The sequence below is a fragment of the Rhinatrema bivittatum genome, chromosome 1, assembly GCF_901001135.1.
Source record: "Rhinatrema bivittatum chromosome 1, aRhiBiv1.1, whole genome shotgun sequence".
Classification (NCBI taxonomy): Eukaryota; Metazoa; Chordata; class Amphibia; order Gymnophiona; family Rhinatrematidae; genus Rhinatrema; species Rhinatrema bivittatum.
The window spans coordinates 431,570,579-431,589,646 of NC_042615.1; the positions used below are offsets into that span (position 1 = coordinate 431,570,579).

The window sequence follows — 19,068 nt, forward strand, 5'->3', positions numbered from 1 at the left end:
GAAAATCCAATGTTATTTTTATCATTATAGGGAAATTAAAATTGAAAACTATACTAAATGTAATAGATGAGGAAAGAAGCAAGTGGGAAACATACGGGTCTATCCTGTAAAGTGCGGCCGCGTTTACCCTGCTCCTAAGCCGCTTTTTACTCACTTTCCGGCCGCGTTAGCCCTTCCTGCGATCCCGAATCCCCTTTAACCTACTCCTACCACGTCCTATATTCCCCGGGCAACCCCTTCCGCACGCGGCATGCATATTGCATGCAAACGAGCGAATTAGCTATTCCCTAGCATCCTGTAACCCGCGCCCCGACTATCGCTAGTTTTCCCTGCCATTTTGTCGCGCGTTTAACCTGCAAACTTACCGCCTACCCTGACCCCTGCGGTAGAGGCAGGGGTAAGGGTAGGTGGCAAGCTTTCCCCCAGCCCCCGCTCACCTGCCCCGGCCGCGATCATGGGTGCCGGTCTCCGTGGCAGCCCCAGTCCTCTCTCCTGCTCCCAAAGCCAAAAAAAAAAAAAGCGAAAAAAACATTGCAGCCCCCCTCCGATGTCCGGACAGGGGCTGCCACGGAGACTGCAACGGCGAAGAAAAAAAAACCAAAAGCAATTTTGGTTTTTTTTTTGCTTCGCCGCTGTCTCTCCTCCTCCCGGAGCAGTGCGCGAAAAGCAGCCTTGCTCCGGGAGAAGGAGAAGAGACACAGCGGCAAAGCAATAAAAAATCCAAAAGCAATTTTGGTTTTTTTTTTCAAAAAGCGACAATTTTGGTTTTTTTCCAAAAGTGACTTACTTTTGGGATCTGTCAAGATCCCAAAAGTAAGTCGCTTTTGGACGCCTGCAGAACTTACTTTTTTGAAGCCATCAGCAGGAACACGATCATGGCTCCTCCCGATGAAGACAAAGATGGCCGCCTGCACGGGGGAAAGCTGCAATTGGCCGCTGAAGACGTGACGTCACGACGTTTGGCGTCGTGACGTCACGTGACGGGATGTGACGCCACGTCTTGAGCGGCCAATTGTACGCTTCCCCCCGTATAGGCGGCCATCTTTCTTCGTCGGGAGGAGCTATGATCGTTTTTGCTGATGGCTTCAAAAAAGTAAGTTCTGCAGGCGTCCAAAAGCAACTTCCTTTTGGGATCTTGACAGATCCCAAAAGGAAGTCACTTTTGGAAAAAAACCAAAATTGTCGCTTTTTGAAAAAAAAAAACAAAATTGCTTTTGGGTTTTTTTTGCTTCACCGCTGTGTCTCTTCTCACGGAGCAAGGCTGCTTTTCGCGCCCTGCTCCGGGAGGAGGGAAGCGGCGAAGCGACTTACTTTTTGCTTTTCGTTTTTTTTTTTTTTTGCTTCGCCGCTGTGTCTCTCCTCCTCCAAAAGCAAGAAGTAAGTCGCTTCGCCGCTTCCCTCCTCCCGGAGCAAGGCTGCTTTTCGCGCCCTGCTCCGGGAGGAGGGAAGAGTGAAGCAGCGAAGCGACTTACTTTTGCTTTTGGTTTTTTTGCTTTTTTTTTGCTTCGCCGCTGTCATCTTCTCCCCTCCTCCCTGGTATCTCTCATTTCAAATGACATTTGAAATGAGAGATACCAGCGTGGCGTGAAGCCTTAGGCCCGCGCACCCAGGATACTGTATAGGCGCTCTATCCAGTAAAATGGGTTGCGCGGGCCTAAGGCATTACGGACGTGGTTTACATTTAAATAAAATTAGTGTTCAGGATCGAGTGGTAGGTGAGCTGCACTGTGCGTGCGGCAACCGCGGGTGCCGTAGGCACTAACGCAGCTCTTCCTACCGCTCGGTACTGGATAGACCTGATAGTGAGGGAGACATCAGAAGATAGTCAAGTGAGGAAAACCAGTGCAAATTTTCATCCCTGAATAGCTCAGTTGGTAGAGCATCTGACTTTTAATCTGAGAGTCCAGGGTTCAAAGCCCTGGTCAAGTGGGGTGCTATTTCTTCAATCTGAATCCCTAAATTTATTTAGATTTACTATAATTTTCTAAACAGGCAACACAGCCGAGCTTCAAAGACAAATACATAATGCTACATCTGAAGATCCTTTGAGAAATGAAAGGGAGAAGCTCAACATGGGTCTCCCCTAGAACCTCCTTGCTGTAGTATTGGCCCCAAAAACTTCCAGTACAAGAGGCACAACTCTTGGAATTGCCAGAAAAATACAGAAGAGATTTAGTGGAAATGATGGAGGAGACTACTGAAAATCGATGAGGTAAAGGAAGTGCTTTTCCATCTCACGTGCTTAGTTTTCAACTCAATCTCTTTTTCCCTTTTATGAATGAGATCAGAACTTACCACACGTTGGAGGACTCCACTTTGTAGACACCCCTGAGATTCAGTGTACATTGGGGTTGAGAGGGGGCACCCCATAAACTTTCATAACACCCATAAATCACAATAAATCTCATATTCTATAACAGAGGATGTTTCAGGAAGAACCACAATAATGCAGAATAAATATCTTTATTTGAGTTTACCGCTGCTGGAGAGCGCTGCCAGTTCATTTTTCATTGGTGCTTTTCACAGCATGTTTTGAGATCACTGCTGACGTTGCCATAGCGATGACAGAATCTCTAGCATCACTGAATGGCAGAGCCCAGAGGGAGCAAGCAGTGGTGATGTCACAATACATTGTGACATCACCGCATGACCTGTCACAACTGTGTGTGCATTTGAATCATTCACCGCAGGAGACATCCTGAGAATAGAGCTGAGATATTGTTCGGTGCCCCAGCAGTATTTTCGACTTCAATTTGTCTGATTAGCTGACGTTTGATAGGATAAAGATGGCATCTGGCCAATGAGGTAGGCATGTTTTAGAAAATCTGGAGGGGCAGTGATTTCACCCTGGAAGGCAAGGGGTGGCAAAGGCCTCACCCTACAAATGGCTTGTCAACCCCAGTTCTGGTGGACTGCTGGCTGCTGGAGCCAGTGGTTGAGCTTGACCTGGAGCTCTGCACAGACTAGTGTTGTTGCTGCAGTTGTTCACCTGTCAGACCCTCCTCCAGCCCATGGCGGGTAGGGTATTCATTTCTACTGCTGTGGCCCATAGAAAGATCAGGGGACCAAGGCGGTTGATCTGGAGGATGAGAGGAGTTGGGCGGGTCTATAGGGTCAGAGGGGGCTGGCTCCGGGGGTTGTATATGGTAGGAGGCAGCTTATACCTACCTTGGCATCTCCCTTTTGGCATGCTGCCCTGAGTAGACACCCATATTGCCTGCCCATTCTGACAGCCCATAATTTTGGAGATGTGAATGGACTGGGGGGCTCTTGGCAATGTGTTTAGAGGTGGGGTGTCAGGGATGTGTATGAAGAAGCCAGCTCTCAGGAATGTATGTGATTGGGGGGTTCAGAATGTATATATGAAAGAGAGGGGAGATCTAGATTTGTCTGTGGTCTCTGACAGATGCATGTTGGAGAAAGGTCGTGGCTCTGTGGATGTTAATGTGGCTGTTCTGGGGAATGTGCGCAGGGGTGCCTCAGGATGATGTGTATAGATGAGAGGGGGTCTCTGAGGGAATGCATATTGGAGGCGATCTCTGGGGGGGGGGGTGTGTGAAGGGAAGTTGGGTGGCTGTAGCTCTGGGAATATGTATTGGAGAGGACCCAACTCTGGGGGAAGTGTATGGCAGAGGGAGACTGAGGGAACGGGAAGAGCTCTGCTGGATGTATATGGGAGAAGGAATCTAGGGAATGTGCATGGGATGTGATTTGAATGGGGGACTCTGCACAAGCTTTTAGGATGATCCTGACTTCAGTGCCAGGAAAATTCATGGAAACTGTTATAAGAATAAAATCACAGAACATTAGAAAGTTATGGTTAATGGGACACACGCCAGTGGAAAAAGGTAAACAGTGGAGTGCCTCAGGATCTGTACTAGGACGGGTACTTTTTATTATATTATAAATGATATGGAAAGGGGTACAACGAGTGAGGTGCTTAAATTTGTGGATGACATAAAATTATGCCAGAGTAGTTAAATCTGAAGAGGATTGTTTTTAGGTTTGGTAATGAAAAACATACAAGTATTCAATACCATTATGTTTTGATTGTTTTTGCTTATGATTTTGGAAATAAGATTGTTTCTCAAAAGAGGTGATTCTCAAAACTGCTGCCTGAAACACTCAAGTGGAAAAGAAATTGAAATTTAATTTTTGCATATCTTAGTATACATTGGAGCTAATGGAATAAAAAAGTTGAAATAATAAGTCAAAGATTCTGATTTATTATCAGGCAGTCCAGTGTTCTAGAATGCTTTCAGAACTCTGATGCGACAGGCAATTTGTGCCTGGCTTTAATAAAGAGAAATATTCTGAAGATTGAAAGAAAATGAAAGAAGGATTTTGCTGCTCTTCTAAGTAGAAAATAAAAATACTTTATTATCTGAAGCAAAACCAAACTTTCCTCAAGGGGAAGGGAACCCAGGCCATGAAGGCAAGACTACCAAAACCTAACCACGAGACATGAAGAAACTGCACTAAAGGGAACCCATGGATGCTTTCAGAATGGTCATAGATTTGTAAACTGATTGCAAGGTTTTATGGTTCTCTAGATAGCTTGAATACTTTCCTGGTTTTAGTCACCATTCCCTTCCTAATAATTCCTAACATTCTTTTTGCTTCTTTTGACTATCACAGCTACCAGTGGTGCATCTGGCCAGAAAGCACCCGCACCCAATGAATATTTAATTTTCTGAGGCACATGATGTCACAGTGAACACTCATGTTTTCTGAGTTATTTGCGATGAGTTTATTCTTTGACTGTGTTGAAATGTTGAAGAGTGCTGATGCTGCCACTGATAAATGGATAAAACTCTTAGCGATTGCACTAAGAGTGGCTGCTCTAAGTGTGAAAATCCAATGTTATTTTTATCATTATTGGGAAATTAAAATTGAAAACTATTGTAAATGTAATTGATGAGGAAAGAAGCAAGTGGGAAACATAGTGAGGGAGACATCAGAACATAGTCAAGTGAGGAAAACCTTTCCAGTTTCCATGCCTGAGTAGCTCAGTTGGTAGAACATCAGACTTCCAATCTGAGGCTCCAGGGTTCGTCCCTGTTCAGGTGGGGTGCTTGTTCTTCAATCTGAATCCTTAATTTATTTAGAGTTACTATAATTTTCTAAATAGGCAACACAGCGGTGCTACAAAGACAAATTTTTAATGCTACATCTGAAGGTCCTTTGAGAAAGAAAAGGGAGTAGCTCAACATGGGTCTCCCCTAGAACCTCCTTGCTGTAGTACTGGCTCCTAAAGCTTCCAGTACAGGAGGCACAACTCTAGGAATTGCCAGAAAAATACAGAAGAGAGTTAGTGGAAATGATGGCGGGGACTACTGAAAATCGATGAGGTAAAGGACCTGGAATGGCAAAACATTCTTCAGCAAAATGCAAACAATGCTTGGTTGGCAAAAACCCCTGTTCCAGACTTCATTTGAGAAATTTCCATCCCTGAAGCTAAAAGCATTTCTTGATTATCTGAAATGTTCTCAATGGATTATCACAGACATTTCCCATATATATCGCGCACAGCTCTGAACTATGCTAACACTTACTAAGCACCATTACAAGATTAAAGATAAACTGCTTCCTCCTATTTTTAGCCATTTCCTGCTTTGTGTTTCAGGATTTCAGTTGGAGTTTTAGGTTTGGTAATGAAAAAACATACAAGTATTCAATACCATTATGTTTTGTTTGTTTTGCTTATGGTTTTGGAAATAAAATTGTTCTCAAATGAGGTGATTCTCAAATTTGCTGCCTGAAACACTCAAGTGGAAAAGAAATTGAAACTTAATTTTTGCATATCTTAGTATACATTGGAGCTTAATGTGAATAAAAAAGTTGAAATAATAAGTTAAAGATTCTGATGTATTATCAGGCAGTCCAGTGTTCTAGAATGCTTTCAGAACTCTGATGCGACAGGCAATTTGTGCCTGGCTTTAATAAAGAGAAATAAGTGGCGTAGCCAGAAATGAGTTTTTGGCTGGGCCTATGGTTAACATGGGTGGACACTAAACAAAGTCTGAGCCATGGAATTCATATTCTTATTGATAAATACTTTCACACACATACACCTGACAATAGATTTCTAAATAATCTGCTACAGCTGTTATACTTTTTAATATTTTAAACTTAATTACTTCAAGAAGCTACCAATGCTAAACCTAATATATAGTTATGGAAGCATTTCAATTATACTTAAAGAGATCTCAAGTGGCAGTATCCCATAACTTACAAAGAACCATATACTAGTGTACTATAAAGACAAATATCTCATCATACATCACAGTATTCTGTAAGATATTTTTAAACCCTCTGGAATGTTGTACCAAAATATTTACCATCATTGAGCAAATGCCTTATTAATCTGTATCAATAAAACAGATAAATACCTTTGAAGACTTTTTTTCCTTTCCTATGGCTCAAATATTTAGTTTTAGTCTTCCTCTGATGGTGACTTTTGCTGAATCGAGTCTAAGGGCTCCTGCCATTCATCCCAATTTCTTTACAAAGGAAGAACAGAAAAAAGACTGTTCTGGATAAAGAGATGTCTTGAAGGTGGTCACACCCTTTGGCTGACAGCTGGGATGTATCCTTAGCAGTGTGGACAGGATAACTGGGTAGACAGGAGAAAAAGGCTATCCAGCCCTGTCATTTACTAAGCTATCATCATGTAAACATACACTCTGCATCTACAAATAAGATTGATACAATTGCCTACATGCTAGTAAAATACCTCACCCCGGGCACACACACAGCACCGACCTTCACCCAAAGTACAGAAAGACCACACATTATAAATATGGACATAGAAATTGGAATGGAAAATAAAAAAAAGCCACTCTGCATGCAGTGCAATCCTGGAGAAATGGAAAGAGAAATATAGCACCTAACACAGTCCAGGATCTGCAATAATGCACACAAACTAATCTGCACAAAGTTACACCTGCATTATGGAACATATAACAACCCTATCTATGAAAAGGCAACACTACAAATATTAAATCAGGTCCTAAACACTAATAAACCTGCTATTAGGAAAACAGAGCAACCAGCTGCTACAGAGCCCCACACAGAAATAACTGTAAAACTATATTAATAAATGTTTCAAAACAGCTGATGAACAGAACATCCAACAAAACTCATAAAATTATTAAAAATTGTCCAAATATCAATCAAATATTTCAAACAGCAGACACATCACATAATACTCAATAATTAAAATGGTAGTCAATCAAGAAAAATAAACTTAAAATGCCACCTTTACTTACCATCTCCAGCAACTCTCCTACTCCTTTCCCTTGAAAGCACATTCCAGGAGCAGCAGCGGCTTCTGAAGCTCTGTCCTTACTGACCTCTTCTTTAGGACCCACAAGTCACACACACAGGGCTGGTGCAAGAGTATTGGCACCCTTGGTGAACCTTCAGAAATGCAACCCCTTCCCTGGATTATGTATTGGCAGCAGCTCTGGCACAGCGCCCCCTCCTTTGGTATTTGATTTGCCGCAGGACCTCTTGTGCTGGTGGGAGTATGCAGCTCCCCCAAAATTGTGGCACCCTAGGCCACCGCCTAGTTTGCCTAATGGAAGCACCGGCCCTGCACACACACACACCAATTAAACCCTACATTCAGTCTCTGTCTCTCACACACACCCCAGTCACCTCCCTGCCCAGACTCTGTCTCTCACACACACCCCAGTCACCTCCCTGCCCAGACTCTGTTTCCCACACACACCTCAGTCACCTCCTTGCCCAGTCAGTCTCTCACACACACCACAGTCACCTCCGTGCCCAGTCTCTGGTCTCTCACACACACCACAGTCACCTCCCTTGCCCAGACTCTGTCTCTCACACACACCCCGGTCACCTCCCTGCCCAGGCTCTGTCTCCCACACACACCCCGGTCACCTCCATGCTCAGTCTCTGTCTCCCACACACACCCCATTCACCTCCCTGCCCAGTCTCTGGTCTCACACACACACCCCGGTCACCTCCCTGCCCAGGCTCTGTCTCCCACACACACCCCAGTCACCTCCCTGCTCAGTCTCTGTCTCTCACACACACCCCAGTCACCTCCCTGCCCAGTCTCTGGTCTCTCACACACACCCCAGTCACCTCCCTGCCCAGGCTCTGTCTCCCACACACACCCCAGTCACCTCTCTGCTCAGTCTCTGGTCTCTCACACACACCTCAGTCACCTCCTTGCCCAGTCTGTCTCCCACACACACCCCATTCACCTCCCTGCCTAGTCTCTATCTCCCACACACACCCTAGTCACCTCCCTGCCCAGACTCTGTCTCTCACACACACCCTAGTCACCTCTCTGCCCAGTCTCTGGTCTCTCACACACACTTTGATTAGAACCCCAATGCTGTGTTCCCCTTTAATTTTGTAGTGGCAGATTTCCTAGTGCTGCCGCTGCCTTCTCAGCCGCACTGAAGCAGCAAACATTTATTTTAGAAAAATATGCCACAGCACTCAAGCCTTCTATTAGCTGTCGGGATATCCCGAGGCTCCCATGGCCCCCCATCTGCCTGCTTTTACGGCCGCTGGGAGCTCCAATTGCCCCATCTGAAATCAGCATGGCTGAGTGCCACTTTTACTTTAAATGCGGTTCTGCCGCTCTTACTGGGGAAGGAGGAGACTTCCTGGAGCAACAGGCCTCTGCATGCTCGCTTTGGGGAAACCCTACTCTATTGTGGTTCCTGGTGCGGCTGGCCTCTTTTCTTTGTGGCTCGCTGCATTTCAGCACTTCGAACCCGTGGCTTGAACACTGCCACTCTTCCCAGCCCGATGCCCCCCTTCTTCCTGCCCCACCGGCCAAACTGTGGCTTCCTCCTCCCACTGGCAGGAAGAAGGGAGGAGGCTTCCGATTGGCCCGCGGGGGCAAGAAAAACAGAGGAGGCTTCCCATTGGCCCACGGGGGCAGGAATAAGAGAGGAGATTTCCCATTGGCCCGCAGGGGCAGGAAGAAGGTAGGAGGTTTCCCATTGGCCCGCGGGGGCAGGAAGAAGGGAGGAGGTTTCCCATTGGCCCGCAGGGGCAGGAAGAAGGGAGGAGGTTTCCCATTGGTCCGCAGGGGCAGGAAGAAGATAAAGGAAAGTATAACTGAGGCTGTGGGACACCGGGAGCCGCAACACATGAGCTGGTTTGATTAATTTTTTTTCTCCCTTGGGTGCCTGCTGATGCTGCCTGCTTTTTATTGGCTGCAGTGTCTTGCAAAGAAATTTGGGTGGGACTGAATGGAAAGTGGGTGGGCTACTGCCCACCCAGGCCCACCCGTAGCTACGCCACTGGTTGAGAGGGAGGTGGGCGCAATGTAGTTGATAGCTTCAGTACAGTGCATATTCTGAAAAAAGCAAAATAAAGTTCAGTGCTGAGCAGGAGGAGATAGCAATAGGTTATTAATTGAGCAATTGTTCAAGATCTAGTTCACGGCAGCAGGTGTGTTTTTTCAGACGTTTGGAGTCTCCCGGAGGGCCGCAGAATATGGCTCAGGTTCGGCTCAGCTTGGGTTGAGGACAAATATGCTGGGGTATGCATATTGTTTAAACAAGGGTATGATTACGTTATTAAGTCTCTTATTGAGGATGCAGATGAGTGCTATTTATTAATCAAATTTGAGTATCAGGGGGCGCTGTTCTCCCTATTGAATATCTATGCCCCCAATACTAATCAACTGAGTTTTTTTGACTCACCTGATCAGTTACTTACAAAGGAAGGGGAGGGTACTTTAATAATTATGGGAGACTTTAACCTCACACTCTGGCCACATGTAGACAATTCTGGAGGCACAACTCTTGGAATTGCCAGAAAAATACAGAAGAGATTTAGTGGAAATGATGGAGGAGACAACTGAAAATCGATGAGGTAAAGGAAATGCTTCTCCTTCTCAGCTGCTTAGTTTTCAACTCAATCTCTTTTTTCCTTTTATGAATGAGATCAGAACTTACCACACGTTGGAGGACTCCACTTTTGTAGACACCCTGAGATTCAGTGTACATTGGGTGAGGGGGCACCCATAAACTTTCTCTCTTCCCTTCTCCCATACTCTTACAAACATACATGCTATCTGCCCCCCTCCAGAGATGACCCCAGAACTCACCCCTCTGTCCCCATGCCATACTCCACCACGCTCCCCTTCCCTACCATGGGCACACAAGGACTGCACAAGGAAACTTACCCTTCTTCAGTCCTCCTGCTCCAGCCCCTCCGCTCCAGGCAGCCTGCAGGAAGGAAGGGATGGGTAAGGCAGAGGCTGGAGCAGATATACAAAAGAAAATAGCTATTCTTCTCTCTAATCCAGAGACAGGGTGGGAAGGGGAGATATTGGAGTGAATTTAGAGGAACAGACCAAAGAAGAGCTACTCTGCTCCCTAATCTAGCCCCCTCCCTTCCTGCTGTTTTCCCCATCTGGGCTACAGAAGCAGGTCACCTTTCTGGCAGTGGCACCTATGGGCCAGGCTAGTTAAGGCTGTGGTGTTTTTATAGCTCAAGACTCCATGAAATCACAATAAATCTCATACTTCTATAACAGAGGATGTTTCAGGAAGAACCACAATAATGCAGAATAAATATCTTTATTTGAGTTTACAGCTGCTGGAGAGCGCTGCCAGTTCATTTTCATTGGTGCTTTCACAGCATGTTTTGAGATCACTGCTGAGTTGCCATAGCTACGACAGAATCTCTAGCATCACTGAATGGCAGAGCCCAGAGGGAGCAAGCAGTGGTGATGTCACAAAACATTGTGACATCGTCGCTGACCTGTCACAACTGTGTGTGCATTTGAATCATCACCACAGGAGACATCCTGAGAATAGAGCTGAGGTATTGTTCGGTGCCCAGCAGTATTTTCGACTTCAATTTGTCTGATTAGCTGACATTTGATAGGATTAAAGATGGCATCTGCCAATGAGGTAGGCATGTTTTAGAAAATCTGGAGGGCAGTGATTTCACACTGGAAGGCAAGGGGTGGCAAAGGCCTCACCCTACAAATGGCTTGTCACCCCAGTTCTGGTGGACTGCTGGCTGCTGGAGCCAGTGGTTGAGCTTGACCTGGAGTTCTGCACAGACTAGTGTTGTTGCTGCAGTTGTTCACCTGTCAGACCCCTCCTCCAACCCATGGCGGGTAGGGTATTCATTTCTACTGCTGTGGCCCATAGAAAAGATCAGGGGACCAAGGAGGTTGATCTGGAGGATGAGAGGAGTTTGGGCGGGTCTTATAGGGTCAGAGGGGGCTGGCTCTGGGGGTTGTATATGGTAGGAGGCAGCTTATACCTACCTTGGCATCTCCCTTCTGGCATGCTGCCCTGAGTAGACACCCATATTGCCTGCCCATTCTGACAGCCCATAATTTGGGAGATGTGAATGGAGTGGGGGGCTCTTGGCAATGTGTTTAGAGGTGAGTGTCAGGGATGTGTATGAAGAAGCCAGCTCTCAGGAATGTATGTGATTGGGGGTTCAGAATGTATATATGAAAGAGAGGGGAGATCTAGATTTGTCTGTGGTCTCTGACAGATGCATGTTGGAGAAAGGTTGTGGCTCTGTGGATGTTAATGTGGCTGTTCTGGGGAATGTGCGCAGGGGTGCCTCAGGATGATGTGTATAGATGAGAGGGGGTCTCTGAGGGAATGCATATTGGAGGCGATCTCTGGGGGGGGGGTGTGAAGGGAAGTTGGGTGGCTGTAGCTCTGGGGAATATGTATTGGAGAGGACCCAACTCTGGGGGAAGTGTATGGCAGAGGGAGACTGAGGGAACGGGAAGAGCTCTGCTGGATGTATATGGGAGAAGGGAATCTGGGGAATGTGCATGGGATGTGATTTGAATGGGGACTCTGCACAAGCTTTTAGGATGATCCTGACTTCAGTGCCAGGAAAATTCATGGAAACTGTTATAAAGAATAAAATCACAGAACATTTAGAAAGTTATGGTTTAATGGGACACAGCCAGTGGAAAAAGGTAAACAGTGGAGTGCCTCAGGGATCTGTACTAGGACGGGTACTTTTTATTATATTATAAATGATATGGAAAGGGGTACAACGAGTGAGGTGCTTAAATTTGTGGATGACATAAAATTATGCAGAGTAGTTAAATCTGAAGAGGATTGTTTTAGGTTTGGTAATGAAAAACATACAAGTATTCAATACCATTATGTTTTGATTGTTTTGCTTATGATTTTGGAAATAAGATTGTTCTCAAAAGAGGTGATTCTCAAAACTGCTGCCTGAAACACTCAAGTGGAAAAGAAACTGAAATTTAATTTTTGCATATCTTAGTATACATTGGAGCTTAATGGGAATAAAAAAGTTGAAATAATAAGTCAAAGACTCTGATTTATTATCAGACAGCCTAGTCTCTGTCTCTCACTCACCCCCCAGTCACCTCCCTGTCTCCCACTCACCCCCCAGTCACCTCCCTGCCTAGTCTCTATCTCCCACACACATCCCAGTCACCTCCCTGCCCAGTCTCTGGTCTCTCACACACACATTGCTTAGAACCCCAATGCTGTGTTCCCCTTTAATTTTGTAGTGGCAGATTTCCTAGTCCTGCCGCTGCCTTCTCAGCCGACTGAAGCAGCAAACATTTATTTTAGAAAAATATGCCACAGCACTCAAGCCTTCTTTTAGCTGTCGGGATATCCCGAGGCTCCCATGGCCCCCCATCTGCCTGCTTTTACGGCCACTGGGAGCTCCAATTGCCCCATCTGAATTCAGCATGGCTGAGGGCCACTTTTACTTTAAATGGGTTCTGCCGCGCTTACTGGGGGAAGGAGGAGACTTCCCGGAGCAACCGGCCTCTGCATGCTTGCTTTGGGGAAACCCTACTCTATTGTGGTTCCTGGTGCGGCTGGCCTCTTTTCTTTGTGGCTCGCTGCATTTCAGCACTTCCAACACGTGGCTTGAACACTGCCACTCTTCCCAGCCCGATGCCCCCCTTCTTCCTGCCCCACCGGCCAATCTGTGGCCTCCTCCTCCCACTGGCAGGAAGAAGGGAGGAGGCTTCCGATTGGCCCGCGGGGGCAAGAAAAACAGAGGAGGCTTCCCATTGGCCCACGGGGGCAGGAATAAGAGAGGAGATTTCCCATTGGCCTGCAGGGGCAGGAAGAAGGTAAGAGGTTTCCCATTGGCCCGCGGGGACAGGAAGAAGGGAGGAGGTTTCCCATTGGCCCGCATGGGCAGGAAGAAGGGAGGAGGTTTCCCATTGGTCCGCGGGGGCAGGAAGAAGGTAAAGGAAAGTATTACTGAGGCTGTGGGACACCGGGAGCCGCAACACATGAGCTGGTTTAATTAATTTATTTTCTCCCTTGGGTGCCTGCTGATGCTGCCTGCTTTTTATTGGCTGCAGTGTCTTGCAAAGAAATTTGGGTGGGACTGAATGGAAAGTGGGTGGGCCACTGCCCACCCAGGCCCACCCGTAGCTACGCCACTGGTTGAGAGGGAGATGGGCGCAATGTAGTTGATAGCTTCAGTACAGTGCATATTCTGAAAAAAGCAAAATAAAGTTCAGTGCTGAGCAGGAGGAGATAGCAATAGGTTATTAATTGAGCAATTGTTCAAGATCTAGTTCACGGCGGCAGGTGTGTTTTTTCAGACGTTTGGAGTCTCCCGGAGGGCCGCAGAATATGGCTCAGGTTCGGCTCAGCATGGGTTGAGGACAAATATGCTGGGGTATGCGTATTGTTTAAACAAGGGTATGATTAGATTATTAAATCTCATATTGAGGATGCAGATGAGTGCTATTTATTAATCAAATTTGAGTATCAGGGGGCGATGTTCTCCCTATTGAATATCTATGCCCCCAATACTAATCAACTGAGTTTTTTTGACTCACCTCATCAGTTACTTACAAAGGAAGGGGAGGGTACTTTAATAATTATGGGAGACTTTAACCTCACTCTCTGCCCACATGTAGACAATTCTGGAGGCACAACTCTTGGAATTGCCAGAAAAATACAGAAGAGATTTAGTGGAAATGATGGAGGAGACTACTGAAAATCGATGAGGTGAAGGAAATGCTTCTCCTTCTCAGCTGCTTAGTTTTCAACTCAAACACTTTTTTCCCTTTTATGAATGAGATCAGAACTTACCACACGTTGGAGGACTCCACTTTTGTAGACACCCTGAGATTCAGTGTACATTGGGTGAGGGGGCACCCATAAACTTTCTCTCTTCCCTTCTCCCATACTCTTACAAACATACATGCTATCTGCCCCCCTCCAGAGATGACCCCAGCACTCACCCCTCTGTCCCCATGCCATACTCCACCACGCTCCCCTTCCCTACCATAAGCACACAAGGACTGCACAAGGAAACTTACCCTTCTTCAGTCCTCCTGCTCCAGCCCCTCCCCTCCAGGCAGCCTGCAGGAAGGAAGGGATGGGTAAGGCAGAGGCTGGAGCAGATATACAAAAGAAAATAGCTATTCTTCTCCCTAATCCAGAGACAGGGTGGGAAGGGGAGATATTGGAGTGAATTTAGAGGAACAGACCAAAGAAGAGCTACTCTGCTCCCTAATCTAGCCCCCTCCCTTCCTGCTGTTTTCCCCATCTGGGCTACAGAAGCAGGTCACCTTTCTGGCAGTGGCACCTGTGCGCCAGGCTAGCTAAGGCTGTGGTGTTTTTACAGCTCAAGACACCATGAAATCACAATAAATCTCATACTTCTATAACAGAGGATGTTTCAGGAAGAACCACAATAATGCAGAATAAATATCTTTATTTGAGTTTACAGCTGCTGGAGAGCGCTGCCAGTTCATTTTCATTGGTGTTTTCACAGCATGTTTTGAGATCACTGCTGAGTTGCCATAGCTACGACAGAATCTCTAGCATCACTGAATGGCAGAGCCCAGAGGGAGCAAGCAGTGGTGATGTCACAATACATTGTGACATCACCGCTGACCTGTCATAACTGTGTGTGCATTTGAATCATCACCGCAGGAGACATCCTGAGAATAGAGCTGAGGTATTGTTCGGTGCCCAGCAGTATATCCTATATAGAGCTGAGGTATTGTTCGGTGCCCAGCAGTATTTTCGACTTCAATTTGTCTGATTAGCTGACGTTTGATAGGATTAAAGATGGCATCTGCCAATGAGGTAGGCATGTTTTAGAAAATCTGGAGGGCAGTGATTTCACCCTGGAAGGCAAGGGGTGGGAAAGGCCTCACCCTACAAATGGCTTGTCACCCCAGTTCTGGTGGACTGCTGGCTGCTGGAGGTTGATCTGGAGGATGGAGCCAGTGGTTGAGCTTGACCTGGAGCTCTGCACAGACTAGTGTTGTTGCTGCAGTTGTTCACCTTTCAGACTCCTCCTCCAGCCCAGGGCGGGTAGGTTATTCATTTCTACTACTGTGGCCCATAGAAAAGATCAGGGGACCAAGGAGATTGATCTGGAGGATGAGAGGAGTTTGGGAGGGTCTTATAGGGTCAGAGGGGGCTGGCTCTGGGGGTTGTATATGGTAGGAGACTGCTTACACCTACCTTGGCATCTCCCTTTTGGCATGCTGCCCTGAGTAGACACCCATATTGCCTGCCCATTCTGACAGCCCATAATTTGGGAGATGTGAATGGAGTGGGGGGCTCTTGGCAATGTGTTTAGAGATGGGTGTCAGGGATGTGTATGAAGAAGTCAGCTCTCAGGAATGTATGTGATTTGGGATTCAGAATGTATATATGAAAGAGAGGGCAGATCTAGATTTGTCTGTGGTCTCTGACAGGTGCATGTTGGAGAAAGGTCGTGGCTCTGTGGATGTTAATGTGGCTGTTCTGGGGAATGTGCGCAGGGGTGCCTCAGGATGATGTGTATAGATGAGAGGGGGTCTCTGAGGGAATGCATATTGGAGGCGATCTCTGGGGGGGGGGGCGTGAAGGGAAGTTGGGTGGCTGTAGCTCTGGGGAATATGTATTGGAGAGGACCCAACTCTGGGGGAAGTGTATGGCAGAGGGAGACTGAGGGAACGGGAAGAGCTCTGCTGGATGTATATGGGAGAAGGGAATCTGGGGAATGTGCATGGGATGTGATTTGAAAGGGGACTCTGCACAAGCTTTTAGGATGATCCTGACTTCAGTGCCAGGAAAATTCATGGAAACTGTTATAAAGAATAAAATCACAGAACATTTAGAAAGTTATGGTTTAATGGGACAACGCCAGTGGAAAAAGGTAAACAGTGGAGTGCCTCAGGGATCTGTACTAGGACGGGTACTTTTTATTATATTATAAATGATATGGAAAGGGGTACAACGAGTGAGGTGCTTAAATTTGTGGATGACATAAAATTATGCAGAGTAGTTAAATCTGAAGAGGATTGTTTTAGGTTTGGTAATGAAAAACATACAAGTATTCAATACCATTATGTTTTGATTGTTTTGCTTATGATTTTGGAAATAAGATTGTTCTCAAAAGAGGTGATTCTCAAAACTGCTGCCTGAAACACTCAAGTGGAAAAGAAATTGAAATTTAATTTTTGCATATCTTAGTATACATTGGAGCTTAATGGGAATAAAAAAGTTGAAATAATAAGTCAAAGATTCTGATTTATTATCAGGCAGTCCAGTGTTCTAGAATGCTTTCAGAACTCTGATGCGACAGGCAATTTGTGCCTGGCTTTAATAAAGAGAAATATTCTGAAGATTGAAAGAAAATGAAAGAAGGATTTTGCTGCTCTTCTAAGTAGAAAATAAAAATACTTTATTATCTGAAGCAAAACCAAACTTTCCTCAAGGGGAAGGGAACCCAGGCCATGAAGGCAAAAGCACCAAAACCTAACCACGAGACAAGAAGAAACTGCACTAAAGGGAACCCATGGATGCTTTCAGAATGGTCATAGATTTGTAAACCGATTGCAAGGTTTTATGGTTCTCTAGATAGCTTGAATACTTTCCTGGTTTTAGTCACCATTCCCTTCCTAATAATTCCTAACATTCTTTTTGCTTTTTTTGATTATCACAGCTACCAGTGGTGCAACTGGCCAGAAAGCACTGGCACCCAATGAATGTTTAATTTTGTGAGGCACATGATGTCACAGTGAACACTCATGTTTTCTGAGTTATTTGCGATGAGTTTATTCTTTGACTGTGTTGAAATGTTGAAGAGTGCTGATGCTGCCACTGATAAATGGATAAAACTCTTAGCGATTGCACTAAGAGTGGCTGCTCTAAGTGTGAAAATCCAATGTTCTTTTTATCATTATAGGGAAATTAAAATTGAAAACTATTCTAAATGTAATAGATGAAGAAAGAAGCAAGTGGGAAACATAGTGAGGGAGACATCAGAACATAGTCAAGTGAGGAAAACCTTGTCAGTTTTCATGCCTGAGTAGTTCAGTTGGTAGAACATCAGACTTCCACTCTGAGGATTCAGGGTTCAAATCCCTGTTCAGGTGGGGTGCTTGTTCTTCAGTCTGAATCTTTAATTTCTTTAGAGTTACTATAATTTTCAAAATAGGCAACACAGAAGTGTTACAAAGACAAATTGATAATGCTACATCTGAAGGTCCTTTGAGAAAGAAAAGGGAGTAGCTCAACATGGGTCTCCCCTAGAATCTCCTTGCTGTAGTACTGGCTCCTAAAGCTTCCAGTACAGGAGGCACAACTCTAGGAATTGCCAGAAAAATACAGAAGAGAGTTAGTGGAAATGATGGAGGGGACTACTGAAAATCAATGAGGTAAAGGACCAGGAATGGCAAAACATTCTTCAGCAAAATGCAAACAATGCTTGGTTGGCAAAAACCCCTGTTCCAGATTTCATTTGAGAAATTTCCATCCCTGAAGCTAAAAGCATTTCTTGATTATCTGAAATGTTCTCAATGGATTATCACAGACATTTCCCATATATAGCGTGCACAGCTCTGAACTATGCTAACACTTAATAAGCACCCTTACAAGATTACAGATAAACTGCTTCCAACTATTTTTAGCCATTTCCTGCTTTGGGTTTCGGGATTTCAGTTGAAGTTTTAGGTTTGGTAATGAAAAACATGCAAGTATTCAATACCATTATGTATTGATTGTTTTGCTTATGATTTTGGAAATAAAATTGTTCTCAAATGAGGTGATTCTCAAATTTGCTGCCTGAAACACTCAAGTGGAAAAGAAATTAAAATTTAATTTTTGCATATCTTATTATATATTGGAGCTTAATGTGAATAAAAAAGTTGAAATAATAAGTTAAAGATTCAGATTTATTATCAGGCAATCCAGTGTTCTAGAATGCTTTCAGAACTCTGATGCGACAGGCAATTTGTGCCTGGTTATAATAAAGAGAAATCAGTGGCGTAGCCAGAAATGAATTTTTGGCTGGGCCCATGGTTAACATGAGCAGACACTAAACAAAGTATGAGCCATGGAATTCATATTCTTATTGATAAATACTTTCACACACATACATCTGACAATAGATTTCTAAATAATCTGCTACAGCTGTTATACTTTTTAATATTTTAAACTCAATTACTTCAAGAAGCTACCAATGCTAAACCTAATATATAGTTATGGAAGCATTTCAATTATACTTAAAGAGATCTCAAGTGGCAGTATCATCCCATAACTTACAAAGAACCATACTAGTCTACTATAAAGACAAATATCTCATCATACATCACAGTATTCTGTAAGATATTTTTAAACCCTCTGGAATGTTGTACCAAAATATTTACCATAATTGAGCAAATGCCTTATTAATCTGTTTCAATAAAACAGATAAATAGTACCTTTGAAGACTTTTTTTCCTTTCCTATGGCTCAACTATTTAGTTTTAGTCTTCCTCTGCTGGTGACTTTTGCTGAATCGAGTCTAGGGGCTCCTGCCATTCATCCCAATTTCTTTACAAAGGAAGAACAGAAAAAAGACTGTTCTGGATAAAGAGATGTCTTGAAGGTGGTCACACCCTTTGGCTGACAGCTGGGATGTATCCTTAGCAGTGTGGACAGGATAACTGGGTAGACAGGAGAAAAAGGCTATCCAGCCCTGTCATTTACTAAGCTATCATCATGTAAACATGTACTCTGCATCTACAAATAAGATTGATACAATTGCCTACATGCTAGTAAAATACCTCATCCCGGGCACACACACA

The 19,068-nt window shown here is 44.9% G+C and overlaps 1 non-coding gene across 1 annotated transcript; it reads left to right on the top strand.

The window, feature by feature from the left end:
* Positions 1-17,304: 17,304 nt before the first annotated feature.
* Positions 17,305-17,377, top strand: TRNAG-UCC. The gene has a single exon. It is a non-coding gene; the product is annotated as a tRNA-Gly (tRNA).
* Positions 17,378-19,068: the final 1,691 nt, after the last annotated feature.